The sequence below is a fragment of the Ursus americanus genome, chromosome 1 (genome assembly GCF_024610735.1).
Source record: "Ursus americanus isolate L20-20 chromosome 1, mUrsAme1.1.p, whole genome shotgun sequence".
NCBI classification, from domain to species: Eukaryota; Metazoa; Chordata; class Mammalia; order Carnivora; family Ursidae; genus Ursus; species Ursus americanus.
Window position 1 is genome coordinate 87,720,305 of NC_142127.1, and position 20,710 is coordinate 87,741,014.

The 20,710-nt window shown below is 48.9% G+C and overlaps 1 pseudogene; it reads right to left on the minus strand.

The window, feature by feature from the left end:
- Positions 1–17,883: 17,883 nt before the first annotated feature.
- LOC123798015 (putative ribosomal protein eS26-like pseudogene) lies at positions 17,884–19,608 on the minus strand (annotated as a pseudogene).
- Positions 19,609–20,710: the final 1,102 nt, after the last annotated feature.

Consider the following 20,710-nt stretch of genomic DNA (forward strand, 5'->3'; position numbering starts at 1 on the left):
AAGCAGATGCAGTTGAGCCGTGAAAAGGCCAAATGAAACCACAGTGCATGGCTGGAATCTAGGTTCCATTACAATTCAAGGAAAAGAAACCATAAGAGCTAGCTTACCACCACTAGCCCATAGGGCAGATTTGTGTGATTTAGAAAAAGATACCCTTCCTCAAGGCACTTTGCCTTTATTTGTCAGAAAATTGTTATGAAATACAGACTTTGTTAGAGCAAGACACTTTTACTCCCCCTTCCAGGAAATTGTCATAATAAATGTGCCTATCTATGATGTCTGCTGTAACTAGTGCCACTTAGATGGGACTCTTATTGTGCAGTACACAACCTGAGCAACTATATGGGGTGGCACTGGTTGGAAGAGTTGAGCCTGGTTTCCAAACCATTAGGAAAGACTGTTTTTCTACTAGTGTGGAAAGGATTGGTCCAGTAACATGGTTTGATCCATTGCCAGAGTTGAGGAATGGGCTTGAGCCCCTTCAAAGCAGCAAACTCTGGCTGACTGTTCTCAGCTGGGCTGATCTACACCTTTGTGCCATTCCTTAGAGAAACCATGCCTTTCCGTGCTCCCATGTCTTTGCACAAACTGTTTGTGCTGACGAGAATGCTTTTGCCCTCTGTTCTGACTAGTGAACTAGTCATTCCTAAAGATCCAAATTAAATCACATCCACTTTGACAGATCTCTGCGACTCACATGTACGATTTCCTAAAGACACCTAGCTAGCTTCGTAGCAGCATTTATCGTACGTGGTCCTCTGTGTCCTCACCAGTAAAATGGGGGGGGGTGGGGAGACTTGTTTCCTACCCTGTAGGGTTGTTTTGAGCCTTGAACGAGGCCGTCTCTGAGAGCCTCGTTAGTGCTTACTCAGTATGGCCTATGAGACCGAATCTTTCCCTTTAGACAGAATGTTTTGAAGGACCTAAGGTCTTACTCATCTTTATCTTATTTCCACTTTCCCTTCTTTCCCTCCAGCTTGGCCAGGAGCCCCCAAGACAGTTCCTAGCACAGAAGGCCCTTACTAACTTACTCTTGAATGAAAAACATTTACTGACCTCTAATTATTCCAACATTTTTCTAATCACCTAGTTCTATTTCTAGTTCTATTTCTGCATCATTCTGACTGTTGGTAACGTCCATGTTGATGTGTTTCTATTTTGTCCCTTTATATACGAAGCTGGTCAACACTTTGTGTCTCAAATATGAATCATTTAAATAACAGTATTTTAAAATCTTCTAAAATAACAGTAAATTCCAATATACTCCTTTTGTTGGACTTAAAATATGTTAATTATAGTGTAAGCCAAATATGTACATATTAAGGCATAAACTCCATAAGCTTTTCTTACTGTAAAATCCGACAAATACGTAAACGAACACAATCAAAACTGCAAACCCGGCAAAACACAAAATGATACCATGAATTTAGTGTGTGATGTTTAGTTGATGTTTTGCTGAGAAGAAATCACTCATGTCATGATTATGGTTTAACTGTTACAGTGCAAGTTTTTTGAGCTTGGCATATACACGTTTGATGTCCTGTTTGACGATTTAATTCTCTATTTTTTTATTTTTTATTTTATTTTATTTTTTTAAAGATTTTATTTATTTTTTTAACAGAGATAGCCAGCGAGAGAGGGAACACAAGCAGGGGGAGTGGGAGAGGAAGAAGCAGGCTCATAGTGGAGGAGCCTGATGTGGGGCTCGATCCCATAACGCGGGGATCACGCCCTGAGCCGAAGGCAGGCGCTTAACCACTGTGCCACCCAGGCGCCCCTCTCTCACTATTTTTTTAAAAACTACAATGGAGTCATGGCTTATGTAGTGGTTAAAGTCAGCTTGAAATACAAAAATCGAGTATAATCAAAATTCCCTGTGAGAACCCCTTCAATCACTTGCAAAACAAAATGGCCCCGTGACGTCTTGACTTTCATGACACGACATCGGGTCTCCCGACTCGGCTCCGGGGGGTTGTCTCAGGGTCAGGCCCACATCCACTCTTGAGCCCAGTGACAGTGACATGGTGCCACTTGGCTCTCATGCCTTTGAAGATGGGGCATGCGTTCTAGAGCTGCGCATGCATGGCTGGCCGAGGTGAGGAGTCTGCGCATAGCTGAATGACCAGCCTTGGACAAAAACACGTATCAAGCAAATATAAAGAACAGGAATAGGGGCGCCTGGGTGGCTCAGTTAGGTAAGCATTGGCTCTTGGTTTTGGCTCAAGTCATGATCTCAGGGGCCTGGGATCCAGCCCCGCATTTGCAGGGAGTCTGGTTGGGATTCTCTCTACCTCTCCCTCTTCCCCTCCCTCCTCCCTCCCTCCCCCTCATGCTCGCTCACTCTCTCTCTTTCTCAAAAAAAAAAAAAAAAGAATAGGTGAACAGGCTGTGATATGATGGTGGGGAGGTGTGTGTGGGAGTCGCATGCAGAGATGACATGAGGCCAAGAGAGGGGGTTACCGTTTTGCTGGTAAACGCAGGTGCTGGTAAACCCATACAACATGAATATCACGACTCACTAGACTTTTCCATTTGTATACACTTAGAGCAGGTGAAGGCACCAATGCGGCCGCCAAGCAGGGCAGGGAAGCATCTTCACCATACGCCAACCAAAGAGACGACATCTATTTGGAACAAGGATTAAGAGGCTAAGGGGAGAGATGTGGAGTTTACCCAGTTAGGGGACACTGAGTATGGAGGACAGGTTTCCCTGAGCCCCATGCTTTGTTCTCATTTTTGTTTTGATGATGACTTTATTTTTACAAATTTTTAAATTTTTAAAAAATTCCAGTATAGTTAACATGCAGCGTTGTATTAGTTTCAGGTGTACGATATAATGATTCAACACTTCCATACATCATGCAGCCTGAGCCCCAAGCCTTGAATACCACTGTCCCTTCAGATTAAAGCAGCTCAACCTTGAGCAAGTTACTTAACCCTCTCCGGGCTCAATTTATTCCTCTGTAAAATGGGCCAGGGACCTACCAGTGGGTTGGCACGACGGTTAAATGAGGTCATCTCTAAATCACTTAGCACAGCACTATTCTGTGGTGTATTAATTTGCTAGGGCTGCTGTGACAAAGTCCCAAAATGACAGACGTTGATGGTCTCACCGTTCAGGAGGCCCGGAGCTCAAGATCAAGGTGTTAGCAGGGCCCGACCCCCTCGGAAGGTGCCAGGGAAGGATCTGTTCCAGGCCTCTCTGGCAGCTGCTGGTAGTTCCTCGGCTTGTGGCAGCCTGACTGCAGTCTGCACATGACATACCCCCGTGTGTGTGTCTGTGTCCAAATTTCCCTTTTTAAAAGGACCCCAGTCATACTGGATTCGGGGCCGCTCTACTCCAGGATGACCTCGTCTTAACTGATTACACCTGCTATGGATGGCCCTCTCTGCAAACACATTCACGTTGTGAGGGACTTGGGGTTAGCCTTTCAACATACGAATTGGGGGGGGGCATTATTCGACCTTTACCACATAGTAACACTCAAGTGGTAGTTATTAGTCACAATACCTTCTCTGAACACCTTTTCATGGGGTATTTCTTAAAGCCAGGGCTGCGTCTCTGTTCTCGTCGTCTTTCCAGGCCTTGATTATGTCTAGAAAGAACGTGCCCCGAGAGCAGGTGATTTGTCTGTGGGGCTCAGTACTGTGCTGTCCAGGGTCTAGGGCTGCAGTAGGCACCTAGCAGACCCAGGGGCTTGTGGGTAAATGAATGAGGTCTGTTTCTCTCTTCCTATTTATTGATTTTTTTAATTTCTTAGTAGCCAGCCTCTCTCCTCAGTTACCTTTTCTAGATTGCCGAGGTATTAAAGGCAAAAGACGTGAAACCAAACACATTTTAATTTCCTTTGTTGATAATTATTAAATCCTCCATAATCACTTGCTCCCTGCAGCCAGTGAGAAACCCAGCCAGATGGCAGAGGGCAGTGGGGGTGTTGGTGGGGGTAGGGGTTGGAGGTGCCTGTGTTGGAGACAGCCAGAGCCCACTCTGGACCCTTTCTGGGGCTTGGCTTTGGCCAGGGCTGGGGGTTTGGGATGCATAAGACCCAACACTGAGTGTCTGGGAAGAAGCCAATGAGGTCAGTATTGGCTCTGTTGGTTCAAAGTCAAAGTCAAAATGAGGAGCCACAGGCCTGGAAAGGTACAGGGGCTTTATCAGGTCCTCAGAAAGGTGTGAAGGATGCCCCCTTCACCTGATGCAATGACTCTTTGTCCACAGACCACCAGTGCAGGCCCCAAAGGTGTGGCCCCTGTATCAGCTGGCTCCTCTTCTGAAAACATGTCAGGAGTTGTGTTGAGTCCTGAGCTCAGGCAGGAACTGGAGTGTGAAACGTAGACAGAAAATGCTATATTCTAGAGACCCAGAGACGAACTGTCATAGGCTAAGGAGCTCTGAGGTGGTGTCCAGACTCAATCCCCCACTCCCCCTGCCTGAAGGGGGAGAAATGAGTGAAAACACACTAATAAAGTACTGGCATCATGGAGGTCCCTATGTATCTGTCTGTCTACTCAGCTGTTTCCTCACGGCTGTAGGACCTGTGTCGCAAATGCACACAGCCCTTGGCCAGAAGCAGGAAGGATCCAGGCCGCCTGGGGGCTGGAGAGAATCATGGGTTCAAGAGGGGCAATAGCAAAAGTAGCAATTCAGTTTCAGCCTATGGGTAGCATTTGGGGCCAACTAAAACAGTGTGGGCTCACCCTCCCGGACTTTTTTTTTTTTTTCTATTAAAGATTTAACTAGTTATTTACCTTTATTTAAAAGCACTTTTATTGTGGAGAATCTCAACCATACACAAAAGCAGACAGAGGAATGTAATAATCCCCTGAGCCCGTTCCTCAGCCCACACAACCATTATTCCACAGCCATCCTGCCCCAGATACGTGGCTCTACGCACTGCCTCCATTTCTGACTGAATTTTAACCTACAGCGAAACATAACTCTTAGGCTTCGGGTAGACTATCATATTGATGGAGCTGCTTTCTCACACCCTGAAAATTCACCCAAACATTCTCAAGTGATTGAGTAGGAAGATAGATGATTTTTTTCTATATTATGGAGCAAGAATTTGGTGACCGATAAGGGAATATTTGAGGAAAGTGGGCGTGTAGAAGATACATGATTTTGAGGTTCTAGAGTCTGGACATTTGAGAGGATGGGGTGGGAGGCAGATGATCTGAGCAGAGGAAGCACTGAAGAAAAGTGGGGAGAAGAAGATGGATAGGGTACGTCCAGGGGGATCTAGCCTGAGCACGGTACAATACAGCAGGGCTGGGAAGAGCGGGGCTGCTGGGAGAGATCTGGGGACCATCCACACAAATGTGATAATAAAGGTATGAACTCCCAGAAGGAAGGCTCTGTGCAGAAAAGAGCACTACGGTCTGGGCTTAGGGGGAGAGGTCAAGATCTATCTGCAGTCGACTACGTTTTGCAGGAAGGCCTCTGCTGCTGTGGTGCTGGGGGGAGGGAGGGCGGGCGGAGGACACCTGTTTGATTTGATCTTGCTGAAGGAGGTCAAGAGCTGGTCATTATGTCAAGGTAGGAAGAGGTTGGGATGTGTGGCGAGAAATGAACATTTGAGACAGCTGGGATGGGCTGGAGGGGAGAGAGGACTGCTGGGAGACAGACGGGGCAGGGTGGGCGCATGGCTGCGTGCCTACCCAGAAACCAAGTCGCTCTACCCACATGGAAAAGTATCTATTCCAGCTCTGAGAGAGAGACAGAGAGAAAGAGAGAGAGAGACCGGGTGTATATGGGGAAGCATCTCTGCAGGTTTGAATTTCTAACTCTAGGGATCACCTAAACCCTTTCTTAAAGAAAGCTCACCTGATTACTTCAGGCTCGCCCTGGGATAATCTGTCTTTGAATTGACTCAGTCGACTGCAAATTAATTACATCTGGGAAGTCACTTCAGCTTCGCCATATAAGGTACCACAATCACAGAAGTGATATCCCATCACCTTGGCCATATTCTAGTGGTTAAAAGCAAATTACATATCCCACCAACACTTGGGGTTGGGGGGTGGATTTTATACAAGAACATGAGTCATTGGGGGTCATTTTAGAATTCTTCCCACCATGATGCTTGACAGGTCCATGACAGTTTTAAAAACTTTCACTTTATTTTTTAGGTCAATGACATTTTTGTCCTCAGGTTGTCCACCAGTAAAGTAATAGGACTCTGAGTCCTTGTACCAGTGCTCAATCTCTTGCATAAACCCAATTGTCAGGAGAGAAAAGATTTGAGAAAGGAAGAGACACGATGTTTTCCTGCTTCTCAAGTTCTGTATTGTTTCAAAAAAAAAAAAAAAAAAGTCAAAGGAGGCTACCGGCCAGGGAACTCAAGTCAGCAAACATTTAATGAGAACACTGTAGCACGAGGCGCTGTCCTTCACTGTGTTGCAAGGGACACAAAGATGAGTGTGTTTCTTGATTGCAGAGATCTTTATAGTTTTCTATGGGAGATCAGACACATGTAATTGATACAAAGTGGCCTAAAGGCCGTATCTTAGAAGATGTAGGAAGCAGACCACACCTTGATAATGGTGACCATAACCCACACACCCCGATAGAGGTCCTGTGGTTTCTGGTCACGTAAGCACCGCCTGTCTCTCTGATTGCCCTGGGGAGTATGCCCAACTCCAGGGAAGAACCCACAAAAACTCCATTAATGCCAGGCTGTGCTTGGGCATTGGCTGACATCTGGTCAACCCCACAGTCAAAGCTGCACAGACCTGCAATGCAGGAGAGACAGACCGCTCCAGTGAACAGTTGGGTTTTCCAGCTCTTAACTTCCAGGGGTTATTCAAAGTGTCAAGGGTGTGAGAGGAGCGGAAGGCGTTCAAGAGAACTGACGAGAAGTGTTTTGGCTGGGAGTGGAATCTGCTCCCATCCCGAGGCTGGCCCAGCCCAGCCCACCTCACCCCCAAGTCTTTGAAGTGTGCTACCTGGATGGTGAGCTAAGCCATGCTTGGCAGGAGGGGAGGGAGGCTGTGTGGTCTGGCAAAGAGCAGAGCAGAGGGGCAGAGGGACCAAGCCTGAATCTGCAGCTGACTCATGGCACCTCTCGTGCCAGGCATTTCACCATTCAGTCCAGATGGAAAATGAGGAAAAGACCCAAATCGGGATCTCACTGAGAAATCCAGATGCCTTTCAGGAGGATAAACAGGGCAGTCCTCCTCTCTCTCTCTTGTCTCTGTTTCCCTGTTTCTGTAAGAATGTCTCTGTGTTTGTTTCTCTAAAGAGGTATGTGCTTCAGCTTCGGTCATTTCTCTTTGTTCCCCTTCCTCTTACTTTCTGTGTGGATCAGCTTCAGGACTTGATTTTGGCCTCAAACTCTGTTACTGTCTTCAGGTAGGATTGGGCAGAGCCCATTGTGTGGCCCCCTGCCCCCTCCCCCCGTCTTCTTTAGCTTCCTTTCCAGTTCAAGTGAGGTCTGGGTTTCTGGCGCACCTTCTGAGTGCTGTGTCTCGGCAAGCCTCTGCCCCTCATCTTGACAATGGAAATGTTGGGGGTCGGGGGAATAGAAAAAGCTCTCGACCTGGCAAAGGCCTTGCAGGGCTCTGGTTCTGTCGGTTGCTGAAGCAACGGCAGGTTTTGTTTTGTTTTTTTTTTGTTTTTTGTTTTTTTTGTTTTAATAGGCACTTCTAGTAGAGGAACAAAGAACAACAACAACAAAAAATCACTCCTTTAAAGTAAGTACTTTTCTATGACCTTGGATTTCATTTTTCTCTGCTGCCCTTTGCCTCAGTCCTAAGATCCTCAGATAGGCCAGCCTTCTTCCACTCTTTTGTCCTTATTTACTCAGGAAAAACACATCCATTTTTTCTCTTGGTCTTTCTGTCCCTTCCCATTCTTCCTCACTTGGGGTGATTTGGGTGGAGAATCCCTTTTGCACTGTTTACATTTAATTTGAGTCCGCTTACAGAGGAAGAACCTTGTTCTGTGGTTCATGGTGTCTACGAATGCACTAGTCAGGAGTCCTGCAGGCCTGGGTCGGACCACAGCATCTCCACCCATTAGCTGAGGGGCCTGGTGAGTGACCTCTCTGAGCTTCAGTTTTCCTTGCCTGTAAAATGGGAATAATTAGTATTAGTCCGCTGTGCAGAGTTGATGGGAATACTAACCAGGGTAACATATGCAAAATTCTTAGCATACTGCCCACTAAATTGATGGCTTACTGATCTGAAGTCCCAGTTTATCATACTCATTGTGGATAAGGGAGAGTATGTCCTCTTTTAAAGATAGGCTTAGCTCCCCCGTCAATGTATTCTTCTTTCCCTTCTTACCAGGTATCCTGATGACTGTTCTGCCTCTGCTCATGGGTAGTGAGGCTCACTGCCTTGAACCCTCCCTGCCCCATCACAGAGACTGACGCAGGGAGGGACGCCCGACCCCGTCAGGACTCATTCACCTGACGGGCCCATTAGATCCTCTCTCATTAATGTGCGTGAAAGGCACAGAAGGAAGAACCAGTTGGTCGTGGTCATGGGAGCCGAGAAATCTTAGGAGACTAGGATATTGGGGCAACGAGATGAAGAAATACTCAGCACCAGTGAGGAGGCTCTGCGACCAATAGGCAAGGAGACACACGAGAACGGCCCCGGTCACAAAGCCTTTTGGCTTTCTTGTTCCAGGATGCTATGATGTCTTCCCCATGAATCCGTGACAATCCTAATACCCTGTCAATAGTCCCTCTCTCCCCTTGAACGAGTCAGAGAAGGTTTCCATTCTTTGCAATCAAAAGAACTTTCACTGAAACATCTCCATGGATTTTCTGACTCTGGGGGTGCTGTGCTGTCACAGAAGTGCTCTTCTGCCACCTTGGACAGTGTTGGGATTGTGTATTTTTATGGCATGTTGATTCCGCAAGATGCTCCATGATAAGGGTTCATTATTTCGTCAGTTCTCATGAGCAGAAATCTTCCACTCTTAGCAAGCTCCTGAAGAGTCCAACATGGGTCCTCTTGCTGAAGGTGGAACCCCTCTTCCATCATTCTTTTTATTCCCTCTGGGGGCATTGTAGCTCTTTCTTTTTCCTACAAATTGTGTGGGTTCTTGGAGATCTGAGATCTTCTGTCTGCATCCTAAAGACTCTGACTTTCTCAGGGGATATGTCCTGGAGATAGAAAATCTGTTTGAAAGCTTTAAACCATATCTTATCCTTGGAAGATGAATTATGTTTTAGAACTTGACCCTATCCTTCTGGGAATTCACCATATATTCACAGACATCATCTCTTTGGTCCTTCTGACAATATCTAGCTAGCTAAGTAAACCCATTCTACTGGAGGTAGAAGCTCAGAGGAAGACTGGTTGGCAGTATGGACCTCTGAGGCAAGTCATCATTAGAAACCCGAGTAGAATACCTCCTTCCCCAACGATCACAGGCTCACTGCCAAGCTGCCAGCTAGAGACCTGAGCCTCGGGCAGAGCTCATTGCAGGGTGAGTCAAAAACATGAGGGAGTCTTGTCCACACGTGCCCAGCAAGAGAAAGGCCCCCAACAGAGAAGTTTCAAGGAGCCCTATCAGGGATTTGGGAGATCTTTACTCTTCTCCACAAAGAGAGAGAGCTCATCAAATTGGACAGGGCATAGCTTTCCAGGTGATGAACAAGGGAAGGACTTAGAGATGGACTATCTCCATTGCCATGGTCACGTTTATGGAGTACAGGGTTAGGGGCCCTTCAAAATAGGCACAGAACTCATCTAGTCCTTTAACAATAGGTCTGTTAGGACAGCTCCACTGCTGTCCTGGACATCTCTGTGATGTGACCTTAGAAAGCAGCTAAGCCACTTCTTTGATTTTCTCTAGCACTTAGGAATTAAACTCTTCACATGAACCAAGACTGTCAGCCTTTTCTTAATCCAAACCAGTATTGTCATGGAGGGAAAGTTTAGAATGAGAGAGATACTAGCCTTTTGGGATACCAAACTCACATTTGATGAGCTTGAGCACCCCTACATCTCTAATCTTTGAGTCACTGACCATATTCCTGAGTGAGATCAGGGGGAAAGTAGATGGTAAAAGGCCTTCAGATAACCTGCTCCTCCCTGGATCCTCAATCTTGGTAATTTTCAGGTGATTATATGAAAATAAGGAGAAGTCACAAGAGATCAAATTTGATGTTTATGGTAGAGGGTCTGTGTGGGGCTAGGTGAGAGGGTTTCTGTGGGGGACCTAAGGTAGGTGCCTTAGGGTTAGGGGTGTTAGCTAAAATATAGGATGGCCAATTCAATTAGAGTTTCAGATAAACAATGAAAAGATTTTAGTATAAGTATGTCCCACGCAATATTTGAGACATCTTTGTACTAAAATTTGTTGTTTCTCTGAAATTCAAATTTAATTGGATGACCTATGTTTTTATTTTTACCTGATCACTCTGCCTGGGGGGGGGGCAAACCCCTGGCATCTCCAGGTTTGAGTGGAGGTGGTACACATACATGTTTGCATGTAGAAGCATGGGTATCAAAGCAAATAGAAGAGTGTGTCTGTATCTCAGGAGGAAACGATATCTAGGGCAGGAGTCATCTCAGTGGTTTTAGTTTTTAGCTTTTGAATGAGTCCAAAATTATTAATTTTCTATTTCCAAACATTTCCCAAGAACTTGGAGATCCTTGGAGCGTTCCGAAGGTCCTCGTGAAACTTGGGAAATTGGTCTCCTACACTGAATTTCCACACTAGGTCATTTGGAAGAACGAGCTAGCTGGGATTCTTAGAGTTGTGTGTGGATCTTTCCTTCCTCATTTTATCATTATTTAGAATTGTTCTCATTAAACTCCTCTTTCTTCTCCTTGATGAGCCACTGGGGAGATGAAGTATGAAGACAGAAGCTGTAGGAGCTCAGGCACAGTTGGGGAAAAATAAATGGACTCTTCTTAGAGGTTCCAGCACAAGGAAGAGGGGCATCCAGCAAGGGCTTTGTGGGTGCGGTGAGAACAGACTCTGGGCTAGGACTCAGGGAAAGCTGGCAGGGGATGAGTCAGTCTGCGGCAGGTCTAGGAACGGAAGACTATACACAGCTGGCTCTGGGCTGTGCACAGGGAGTGGCAAGTGAGGGCTTTTAGCTCCAGGCTCGATCCTGGAGGAGGAAGGGGAGGAACGGGCAGCATTACAGGTTGCAACCAACTCTAAAGCACTGCCCAGAGCTTTTTGGTTGCCCTGGAATGGAGGAGTAAGCCCAATCACCAGGCTGGGGTGTCTGGATCTTTCTGTTCAAGAGAGATTTGCCAGTGTTTGATGCTGGTTGTCAGAGGACTTGGCCAGAGTTAAGTAGTGTTAAGTGCGGGACAGGGGTGCGGGGGCGGGCTGGTCCCAGGTTTCTAGTCCTGACAAGCTCTCCCTTAATGCCTGGGTAGGACATGCTCTCTGGAACCAGTTGCTCCTGTGACAGCCAATGGGGGCATCTGGCCCTCTCCTTGGTGACCTTCTCTGGGGATACGCTGGTCCCAGCTCTACTACCTGGGAGCACACACCCTGTCTCAGCATAGGGCCACCTAGGCCACTGGGTGGCTGTTCGGCCCCACCGGCGTCTCACTTCCCAGACCCAGACCAACACACCTGGTTGCAGATCCTGGAAAACTTGGGTTTGGTCAAGCTGGAGACTCAACCTGTTAGTGCAGGTGGAGGACAGGATCCCTGAGGGCTTCCCGGCCAAAGCAGGCACCAGTCAGTTTTCTGCAGACCCTGCCAAGAAGTTCCCTTCTCTTTACCACATCTTTGACTCCCATTTAACCGAGGACCAGAGAAAAACTGAGACATCCCTTTGGCCTCAGTTTCGTCATCTGTAAAGTGGGTGGTACCTCATCCATTCCCTAGTCTCAAACTAGGGCCTCCCTTCTTGAAGCCTACGATGATGGAGTTGAGATGTAGAGTAAGAGTCTGTTTGCAAAGGCTCCTGGGACTGCCCTTCACATATCCATTTTCTTAAATCTTGAGATTCATGAAGACCTTGAGATACAATTCTTGGGAATGGCAAGGGTTTACTGCACAGCAAAGTATGGATGAAGTGTTATCTCTAGTTGCTGGGATAATGGATGATCTTAAGTGTTTGTATCTTTTGCATGAGGATTTATTGACTTGTACAGAGAGAAATAAACGTTCCTTTGAAGGCTGTCTTGAGAGGGAACAGTACAGGCTCCCCTTTGTTACCCCTTTTCTGAACGATGCTGACAGGTGAGCAGATTTTTTGGTAAGGAGGCAGGGATTCTATTCGATGACCTCTGGAAGGCCCTTCCAGCGGAAGAGTCTGTGCTCAGTGCACCCAGCCCAGTCATACCTCTCTGCAGGAACATGTGGCCAGGAGCCTGAGCCAGGGGAAGAAGAAGAGAGAGAGCAGGGAAGGAGGAAGGGAGCAGGGGGAGAAAGGAGAGCAAGAGAGGGAACCACACTGTCATGGAAAGCTTGAACCTTCCCTTTCAACCTTTCTCTTGTAATTAGCCGGTGCAGCTGGAGGGGAAGACGTTTTGGTGAGTTGCAACTTGTTGGAATCCAGTCCTCAGGATGTGTAGGGCTGGCTCAGTGTTTGGGGAAAGCTCATTGCTCAGGTGGCTCCTCCTCCCCCCTCTGTCTGTCTTTGTATTTCAACTCCCCACCCAGAGGGCATTTGTGAAGGGTTGGAAACTTGCTGGTGTGCTGGCCGAGAAGCCTTCTGCCTCGGGCTGGCCTGGAGGTGCCGGGGAGGACCTGGTTGAAGCAGGATTCCCTCCGCCAGTGATCTGGGAGCCAATTTGGCAGAGGTCTTGGGGGACCGGTGCAGAGGGTCCTGAGGGAGGAGGGTGGGGGCCGGACCCCAGTAGGGCAAGTGCAGTCGTGTTGGTTCTTCCCAGGCAGGGATCCTCTCGTGGTCTCAGGGAGCGCCGTGCCAGCCTCTGCCTCCTCGCCACGTTGCAGGGTCCCTGGCCATCAAGGAGGGTGACTTCTGGGACTCTGGGTCCACAGGGTAATGTGCACGAGTGGCCTGACGGGGAGAGCAGGGCCTCCGCCGTCAGACGGCTGGGTGTCAATCCTGATGGTCTGCTTCCCCCTTGAGTAACTTGCAGCCTGTCACTTCATTAGTCTGTGTCTCCGTTTCCTCCTCTGGCAGATGGGTATAAGGTAATACACTGCCTTCAGGAGGTTGCCCAGGACAGCCCCTGGCGTATGAGGAGCAGAGATAGAAGCTTCTATTATTACTGTTCCTGCAGGAGACCACATGGGTTTTGCTGATGGACAGGGCACACCTGCCTTCCGGCCCCACCCAGAGCAAGGACTGAGGCTCCGTGCCAGTGAGAACTTGCAGCTGGAACCCGTGGTGTGGCCCCCGGAGGTGGAGGCAAAGCCCACGAGGCTGCCTGGAGGCGGCTGCACGGGAAGCAGAGGGCCCTGCGGGTATTGGGGCAGGCGGGGCTCCTGCCGGGGTAATTGCTGCTCTCCTGCTTACCCCGTTGGCCATGTCTGATGCCAGCAAGAGCTCAGCGCCTTCACCGTCGCTCCTGAGCAGGGCAGCCAGGTGAGCGGCAGGGGTCATGGGGAAGCAGGAAGATTCTTCGGTGTCATCTGATTTGCACTGGATGTGAGAGGCCTGGCCAATGAGCAGAGCCTTGGCTGCCCTTGAGTGAGAGTCTGCACCGCGCCCCGGGCACTGCCATCGATGGATGTCCCTTGTCGTCACAGCTACCCTGCTGCAAAGAGGGATAGTCATTCCTATGGCAGGGTGAGCAGCCAATCCTGAGTGAATTTAAGCTACACACCCAAAGTCAGACTGCTTGGGCGTGCCCGGTAAGGGCTGGAGTGGATTGTAGGATTCCAAAGCTTGGGCTCTTAATAATAGTAAGAGTAACTGATGTTAGTGGGGCCGCTGCTATATGGGTTATTTTACTGATGGTTTTACACCAGCCACGGGGCAGTGTGTCCCTTCTAGATGGCGTCCTTGTGGCTGGGGAGGTCAGAGCAGACCTTTTTGATCGCCTTCCTTAGCACTGACTAGCCCCTTCCAAGTGGCCTGCCGGACAAGCCTGCTCCCCAGAAACTCTTTGTTTATCGCTCCGGGAGCCCAGGGAGGCCCACGACTCTCTGGCCTGCCCCACATGCCCCACAGCACGGGCCTGGGGACCCCCAGCAGACCGCAAGCTCATTAAGAGCCCCAGCTGCTCCTTGTCCGCCTGATACATAGTAAAACTTAATAAATCCTTTCTAAACGGGATGGGCCTCTAATTCCAGCCGGCGTGTATTCATCACATACTGTGTGCCTGTTGTGTAGACTAAAACGGCGCGATCGTCATAACAATCTCATAGGACGGATGACGCGAGTGAGGCTCGGGGAAGTGACACTGACGTTCGCGGTGTCACTAAGCAGTAGTGGAAGAGCTTGGGGCTCCAGGGCCTGTGCTTGCTTTTCCTGGTGAGCTGCCCGTGGCAAGCCCCTCATTAGGGCTCCTTCTTTTTTAATTAAAAAAATATTTTTTATTATGTGATGTTAGTCACCATACAGTGCCTCATTAGTTTTTGATGTAGTGTTCCTTCTTTTCCCCTTCCTCTCAGCTCCCCAAGGTTTCAGGAGATGGTTTTTCCTAGTCCCTTTCTCTGTCTGCTTTCTCAGGGGAGACAGAAGTTTGTGGAATGCCCATCTCGGAGCAGGCCCTCGGAGGGCATCAGGAACCATCCGGCCCACACAATTTTACTTCTTGTCAAGCGAAAGGCGCTGTATTTGTTTACTTATTTTTAGGATTAAGTTTTTGATTTTAATGCCAGTAAACATATGGGGTTATGTTACTGTCAGGTGTGATTCAACACTTCCATGCGTGGCTCCGAGTTCACTGTGACAAGTGTATCCTTACTCCCCACGCCGTGTCCCCCATCCCCCCGCGCGCCTCCCCTCTGGCGACCGGCAGTTTGCTCTCTAGAGTTACGTCTGTTTCTCGGTTTGCCCCCTCTTTCTTTTTTTCCTTTGTTCATTTGTTTTGTTTCTTAAATTCCACGTATGAGTGAGGTTGTACAGTTGTCTTTCTCTGACTGAATTCTTTCACTTAGCATGATACCCTCTAGCACCATCCATGTCGCCGCAAATGGCCAAGATTTCATTCTTTCAACGGCTCAGTGATAGTCCCTATATGCCTCCTGTTCTTTATCTGTTCATCTGTCCATGGCCGCCTGGGCTGCGTCTGTATCTTGGCCATCGTGAATAACGCTGCAGGGAACATCGGGTGCCTGTTCCCTTTGAATTAGTGTTCTCGTATTCTTCGGGTAAATACCCAGTAGTGCGATTACTGGGTCATAGGGTACTTCTATTTTTAACTCTTTGAGGAACTTCCGTACTGTTTTCCACAGGGGCTGCACCAGTTGGCATTCCCACCCACAGTGCACGAGGGTTCCTTTGTCTCCACATCCTCGCCAACACTTGTTCCTTGTGTTTTTGATCTGAGCCACTCTGACGGGTGTGAGGTACGATCTCATTGTGGTTTGATGTGCATCTCCCTGATGATCTGTGAGTGAGCACCTTTTCACGTGTCTGTTGGCCGTCTGGATGTCCTCTTTGGAGAAATGTCTGTTCGTGTCCTCTGCCCATTTTTAAATTGGATTATTTTTGGGGGGGTGTTGAGTTGTGTCAGTTCTTTATATATCATGGATACTAACCCTTTCTCAGATATGCCATTAAGCAAAAGGCACTTTCAGTCGCCAGGCCAGTCATCTTCAGAACTGCTCTATTACTCTTGCTTGCTCCCTGTTGCCACCGCCCCTGTTCGGGTCCTGACTCCATGCCTTTGCTCACACAGCTGCAGAGCCCCCAGGATCAGGGCCGTCACCGGGTCTCGTGAGGGAGCGATGGTTTCCTAAGATGCACCCTTCCTTCCGTCTCCCTTTCTCCACCCCCCCGGTCCGTCCTCCTCCCCAGGCCCTCGAAGGCCCCTAAGAGCTCACCGTTGCTGCTGTAACAAGTGACTGAAAATGAGTGGATTCAAACCACACACATTTCTTCTCTTCTAGTTCTGGTGGTCAGAAGGCAGAAATGGACCTTAAGGGGGCTCAGATTAGGGTGACAACCGGGCTGGTTCCTTCTGGGAGCTCCAGGGGGCAGTTTCCAGCTGCCAGCATACTTTGGCCTCCTGGCCTGTGGCCGCCTCACTCCACTTTCTGCTTCTGTCATGCCTTCCCCCTCTCACTTCTGTCACTACCTGCCTCTCTCAGGACCCACGTGATGGCATCATCGTCTCCACTCAGCTAACCTGGGACCATCTCCCCATCCCGAGATTGCTGTAAAATCCCTTTTGCCATCTATGGTAACATATTCCTAGATTCTGGGGCTTAGGACATGGACACCCTGAGAGGGCATTATTCAGCCTACCACAGGGACGGTTTATGCTTCTAGAACAGCTCTCTACCTACCTGCCTGCGCGTTATGCGAGTAAATTAAACTACCATTTACCAAATGCGGACTCTGGGCTTGGAGCCGGACCAAGCGCCCTGTGCACTTGACCTTGCTGACTCCTCGTGATCCTTTATGATGCTGCGACGCTTAATTTTATTCTCATTTTACAGAGAAGCAACTCAAGCCCGAGGTTTGAGCAACTTGCTTGAAGTTACACAGGGAGTAAGTCAAGGACCTGAAATTTGAACCCAGGTCTATTCGATTCTAAGACCGTTGTCTCTGACATCCCACTCTCCCTGCCATCGTAGCCAGCCGCTGACAAGGCCCCAGTGATCCTTGATCACTCCCAATGTAGGCCCCCTCCCACACTGTACCAGAATTAGCCAGTGTGACCAACAGAGTACCGTGAAAGTGAGTGCGTGTGTCTTCTGAGGCTAATGCATCAAAGACATGGTAGCCATTGCCTTGCTCTGTCTTGGACACTTGCTCTGGGGAGCTAGTCACCCCATCATGACCCCTTTCAAGCAGCCCTGTAAAGAGGTTCATGGATTGAGTAACGGAGACTCCTGCCAACGACCAGCACCAGCTTGTCAGCCATGCGAGTGTGCCATCTTGGAAGTGGATGGCCCAGTCCCAGTCAGGCCCTCAGATGGCGGCGGGCTGGGCTGACGTCTTGATTACAGCTTCATGTGAAACCCAGAGTCTACACCACTCAGCTGGCACACTCTCAAATTTCTAACCCACAGAAACTGTGAGATGATAAGCATTTCTTTCTTTCTTTCTTTCTTTCTTTCTTTCTTTCTTTCTTTCTTTCTTTCTTTTTCCTTCCTTCCTTCCTTCCTTCCTTCCTTCCTTCCTTCCTTCCTTCCTTCCTCTCTTTTTAAGATTTTATTTATTTATTTGACAGAGAGAGACAGCAAGAGAGGGAACACAAGCAAGGGGAGTGTGAGAGGGAGAAGCAGGCTTTCCGCCGAGCAGGGAGCCCGATGCGGGGCTCGATCCCAGGACCCTGGGATCATGACCTGAGCCGAAGGCAGACGCTTAATGGCTGAGTCACCCAGGCGCCCCTAAACATTTCTTATTGGTTTTAACCACTACTCCTTGAAGTAATTTGTTACACAGCTGTGTGTGATGAATACGAGGCCCAAGTTCTAGCAATCTGGGCAGTTTTGCTCTGAGCTCTAGCCATGTCAGAAGAGGTGCTGGTCAAGCTTTGCCCCTCTGAAGCCCATGTTCTATTCCAGCAGGTTAGCAACCCAGCCCTGGAGAGGAGAACCCAACAGTTCCAGAATATTCCCCCTTTCTAAGCCACTTTCCACAAAGAACAGAAATACCTTTCATCTATCACCCTGCTGTCCTAAAACCATCAGCGGCTCCTTAATGCCTATAAATGGCTCTCTCCACCCCAGACTCCTTAGGTTGGCATTCACCCTCCCTCTCCCCTTCATGGCCTTTATGGTCTCGTTTCCCATTCCTGCTGGGCAGACCCTTCAAGCCTGGTGGGACCGAGGTGTTCACCACTATTGCAGTCTCTTCTCAGTCAGTATGCATGTATTTCTCGCCCCTTGTCACCTGCAAATGAATGGGCAAATACAGATGGGAATCCGCTAGGTACCAGGGGCTAATGATGGGTGCATCTGTGTTCAGTGTCTCAATCTGCACAACAAGCCATTTTTTACAGAGGATATGACCTGCCCAAAGTCCCCAGGGAAGTAAGTGACACAGTCAGGCCCACTCAGCCCTGCGACTGGAAGTTCAGTGTTTTTCCACTGCACCATCTTAGATCTGACTCATATTTCCATGGAATTTTACAGTTTATAAAGCCCCTGCTTATTGTTTTTTTTTTTTTTTTTATTAAGCTTCACAACAACCCAGTGTGTTAGATGGAGTAAGAACTGGTCACCCCATTTCACAGCTGATAAACCTGACTTGAGGAAGAGGATTTGGCCTCATGGGGACAAGGGGTAGAGCTGGGATTCCAACTTAATATCTGTCTCCAGACCCACCGCTCTTTCTTCTGCCTTCTTTTTATGCCTCTGCCTAAACCTACCACAGATTTTTGTGTATAATTGATGCCTAGGGCTTATTTGCTGGCTGCTGATTGATTAAAATTTTAATATAGTCTTTGGTAAGTGGTACAAAAGGGCGTCTGGTGTCTATGGAATTACCTATGATAACTGAGACTAACTTTACAAAAGAACTTAAACAGACATAGCAGAGACTATGAGGGTGGACTTCAGAAGGAACTTCATGGTGGGAAAGGCCAATAGTCAAGGAAAGTGGACCAAGGGACGCTATGGAATTAACTGTGATGGGAATCTCTAAAAGTGACCCACCCTTGCCTGGGTCCAAGAAAGTGCAGTTCATTCTTAGGGACAGGTGGATGGACAAAATGAGCCACGGACGGTCCGGGTAGCCCAGCATCCGTGCCTCCATGAAATGGGTGTCATTGGTGTCCAAGTTGCTGAAGCAGAGCAGAGAGGAGAAAGAAGCTTGTGTCTCCTTAGTCGTCGGATACTTCTTGTCCCCGGTACTCAGGGCTTCAGTTAGTGAAGAAGCTGTCTACAAAGAGGTCCTTTGAAGACAAAGTCATACAGGATCAGGTTCCGGGGGCTATGAGGCCTCCCAGGCCATCCCGTCCATGCCCCTGTCCTTAGATATGCCAAAATACTCTAGTAAGTGCTCAAAAAATATTTGCTAACTGACTGAAAGGGTAGCTGTGACTTTCTCCTGTCTCTGCAGGGCTCCGACTCCATTTCACTCTGTCTTGGAGGCCCGCTCCAGCTCCACCTGACCTTGTTGGGAACCAAACCCAACCAAACTCCAACCCAACCAAATCCAGTAGACTCTTGTCCTGCCCCCCATGGACATAGTTCGTGACTGGCTCCCTGAGCCTTATGCTCATCTCAACCCCTGGGTTCTTTTTTCTTTTTTTTCCCCCAGAGAACAGTTTTTCTTCAGCACCCGCCGGCCTAAATTGGGGTGGGGGTGTTTGGTCGTTCTGTGCCTCACGAGAGTACATTGCTGCGAATGGCACGGCGTACACAGAAATGGAGTTTCACATACAGCTTGGGAAGGGCACAGGGGTCAAAGACACTCACCTCGGAAATGTCCCTGACTGTGATGGCCTCTCCTATGTTCTGAATAATGAACTTCTTCATGACCTTGTCTTTGGGTGTGCGATGGGCCCAGCAGGTATAGCGAAGAAGCCGCCCGTGGCTCGTCCCTCTGTGGCATGACTGTTACTCCTTCTTTTCTTGGTCATCTTGGATGGGAGGACCCAAGAGAGCTTGACCTGGATTTTTTTTTTTTTAAGATTTTTTAAATTTATTTATTCGACAGAGATAGAGACAGCCAGCGAGAGAGGGAACACAAGCAGGGGGAGTGGGAGAGGAAGAAGCAGGCTCATAGCGGAGGAGCCTGATGTGGGGCTCGATCCCATAACGCCGGGATCACGCCCTGAGCCGAAGGCAGAAGCTTAACCGCTGTGCCACCCAGGCACCCCATTGACCTGGATTTTTGAAACACCTTATCGTTCAGGTTCAGAACTTCGTTGGAGTAAGAGATGCAAAGAGACTCAAGCAGAGCAGAGCAAGCAACCTGATGTCTTGCACGCTCAGCCCGCCTGTCAGAGTCCAGCCTGCCACATGTGTTTATGAACAGTGAGGGTGCGAGGACCAGTCCTCAGGTCACAGCGTGGAGTGGCGCCAAAGCCTCCATCTGGGATCCAGGAGACAGGCACTGAATTCAGGATCTGTGACATGCCAGCCGGTGAGTGTGACCTCCGACAGCATCTTCCTGCTCTGGGCCCTGGGTTCCTCCCCGTGAACGAGAGGGCTGGAGTCCTGGATTCTGTTATCCACTTCACCACTGTTCTTGACCATCTGTGATGTGCCAGGCATGTCAGGGATACAGCAGTGGACAAAATACAGTCCCTGCCATCACGGAGCATATGCAGGGAGAGGGGCTCACCCAAACCGAGTAAAGCAGCAAGCCCGCAGGCAGCAGATGTAATGCGGGGGAGGGGAGCGTGATGCAGGTGAGGCCAGCAGGTAAGTGGGGAGCGAATGATGGGGACTCCCTTAGATAAGGTCAGTGTGGCAGCCATCCCCCAAGAGCTGCCATCTGAGCAGAGACCCGGACAGAAGGCGGGGGCAACCCATGCATGTGCCTGGAGGAGCGGATCCGCAGAAAAGGAACAGCGAGTGCGAAGGTCTTTAGAAAGGAACCGGTTTGGGGTTTGGTGTATTTAAGAAACCGCAAGGAGGCCAAGTGGGGACCAAGTGGGGAGAAGTAGCCGGGGGGCCAGACCACGGTACGTCCCGGGACGATAGCCCGAGTGATTGGGGAAGCCAGCAGGGCACTGA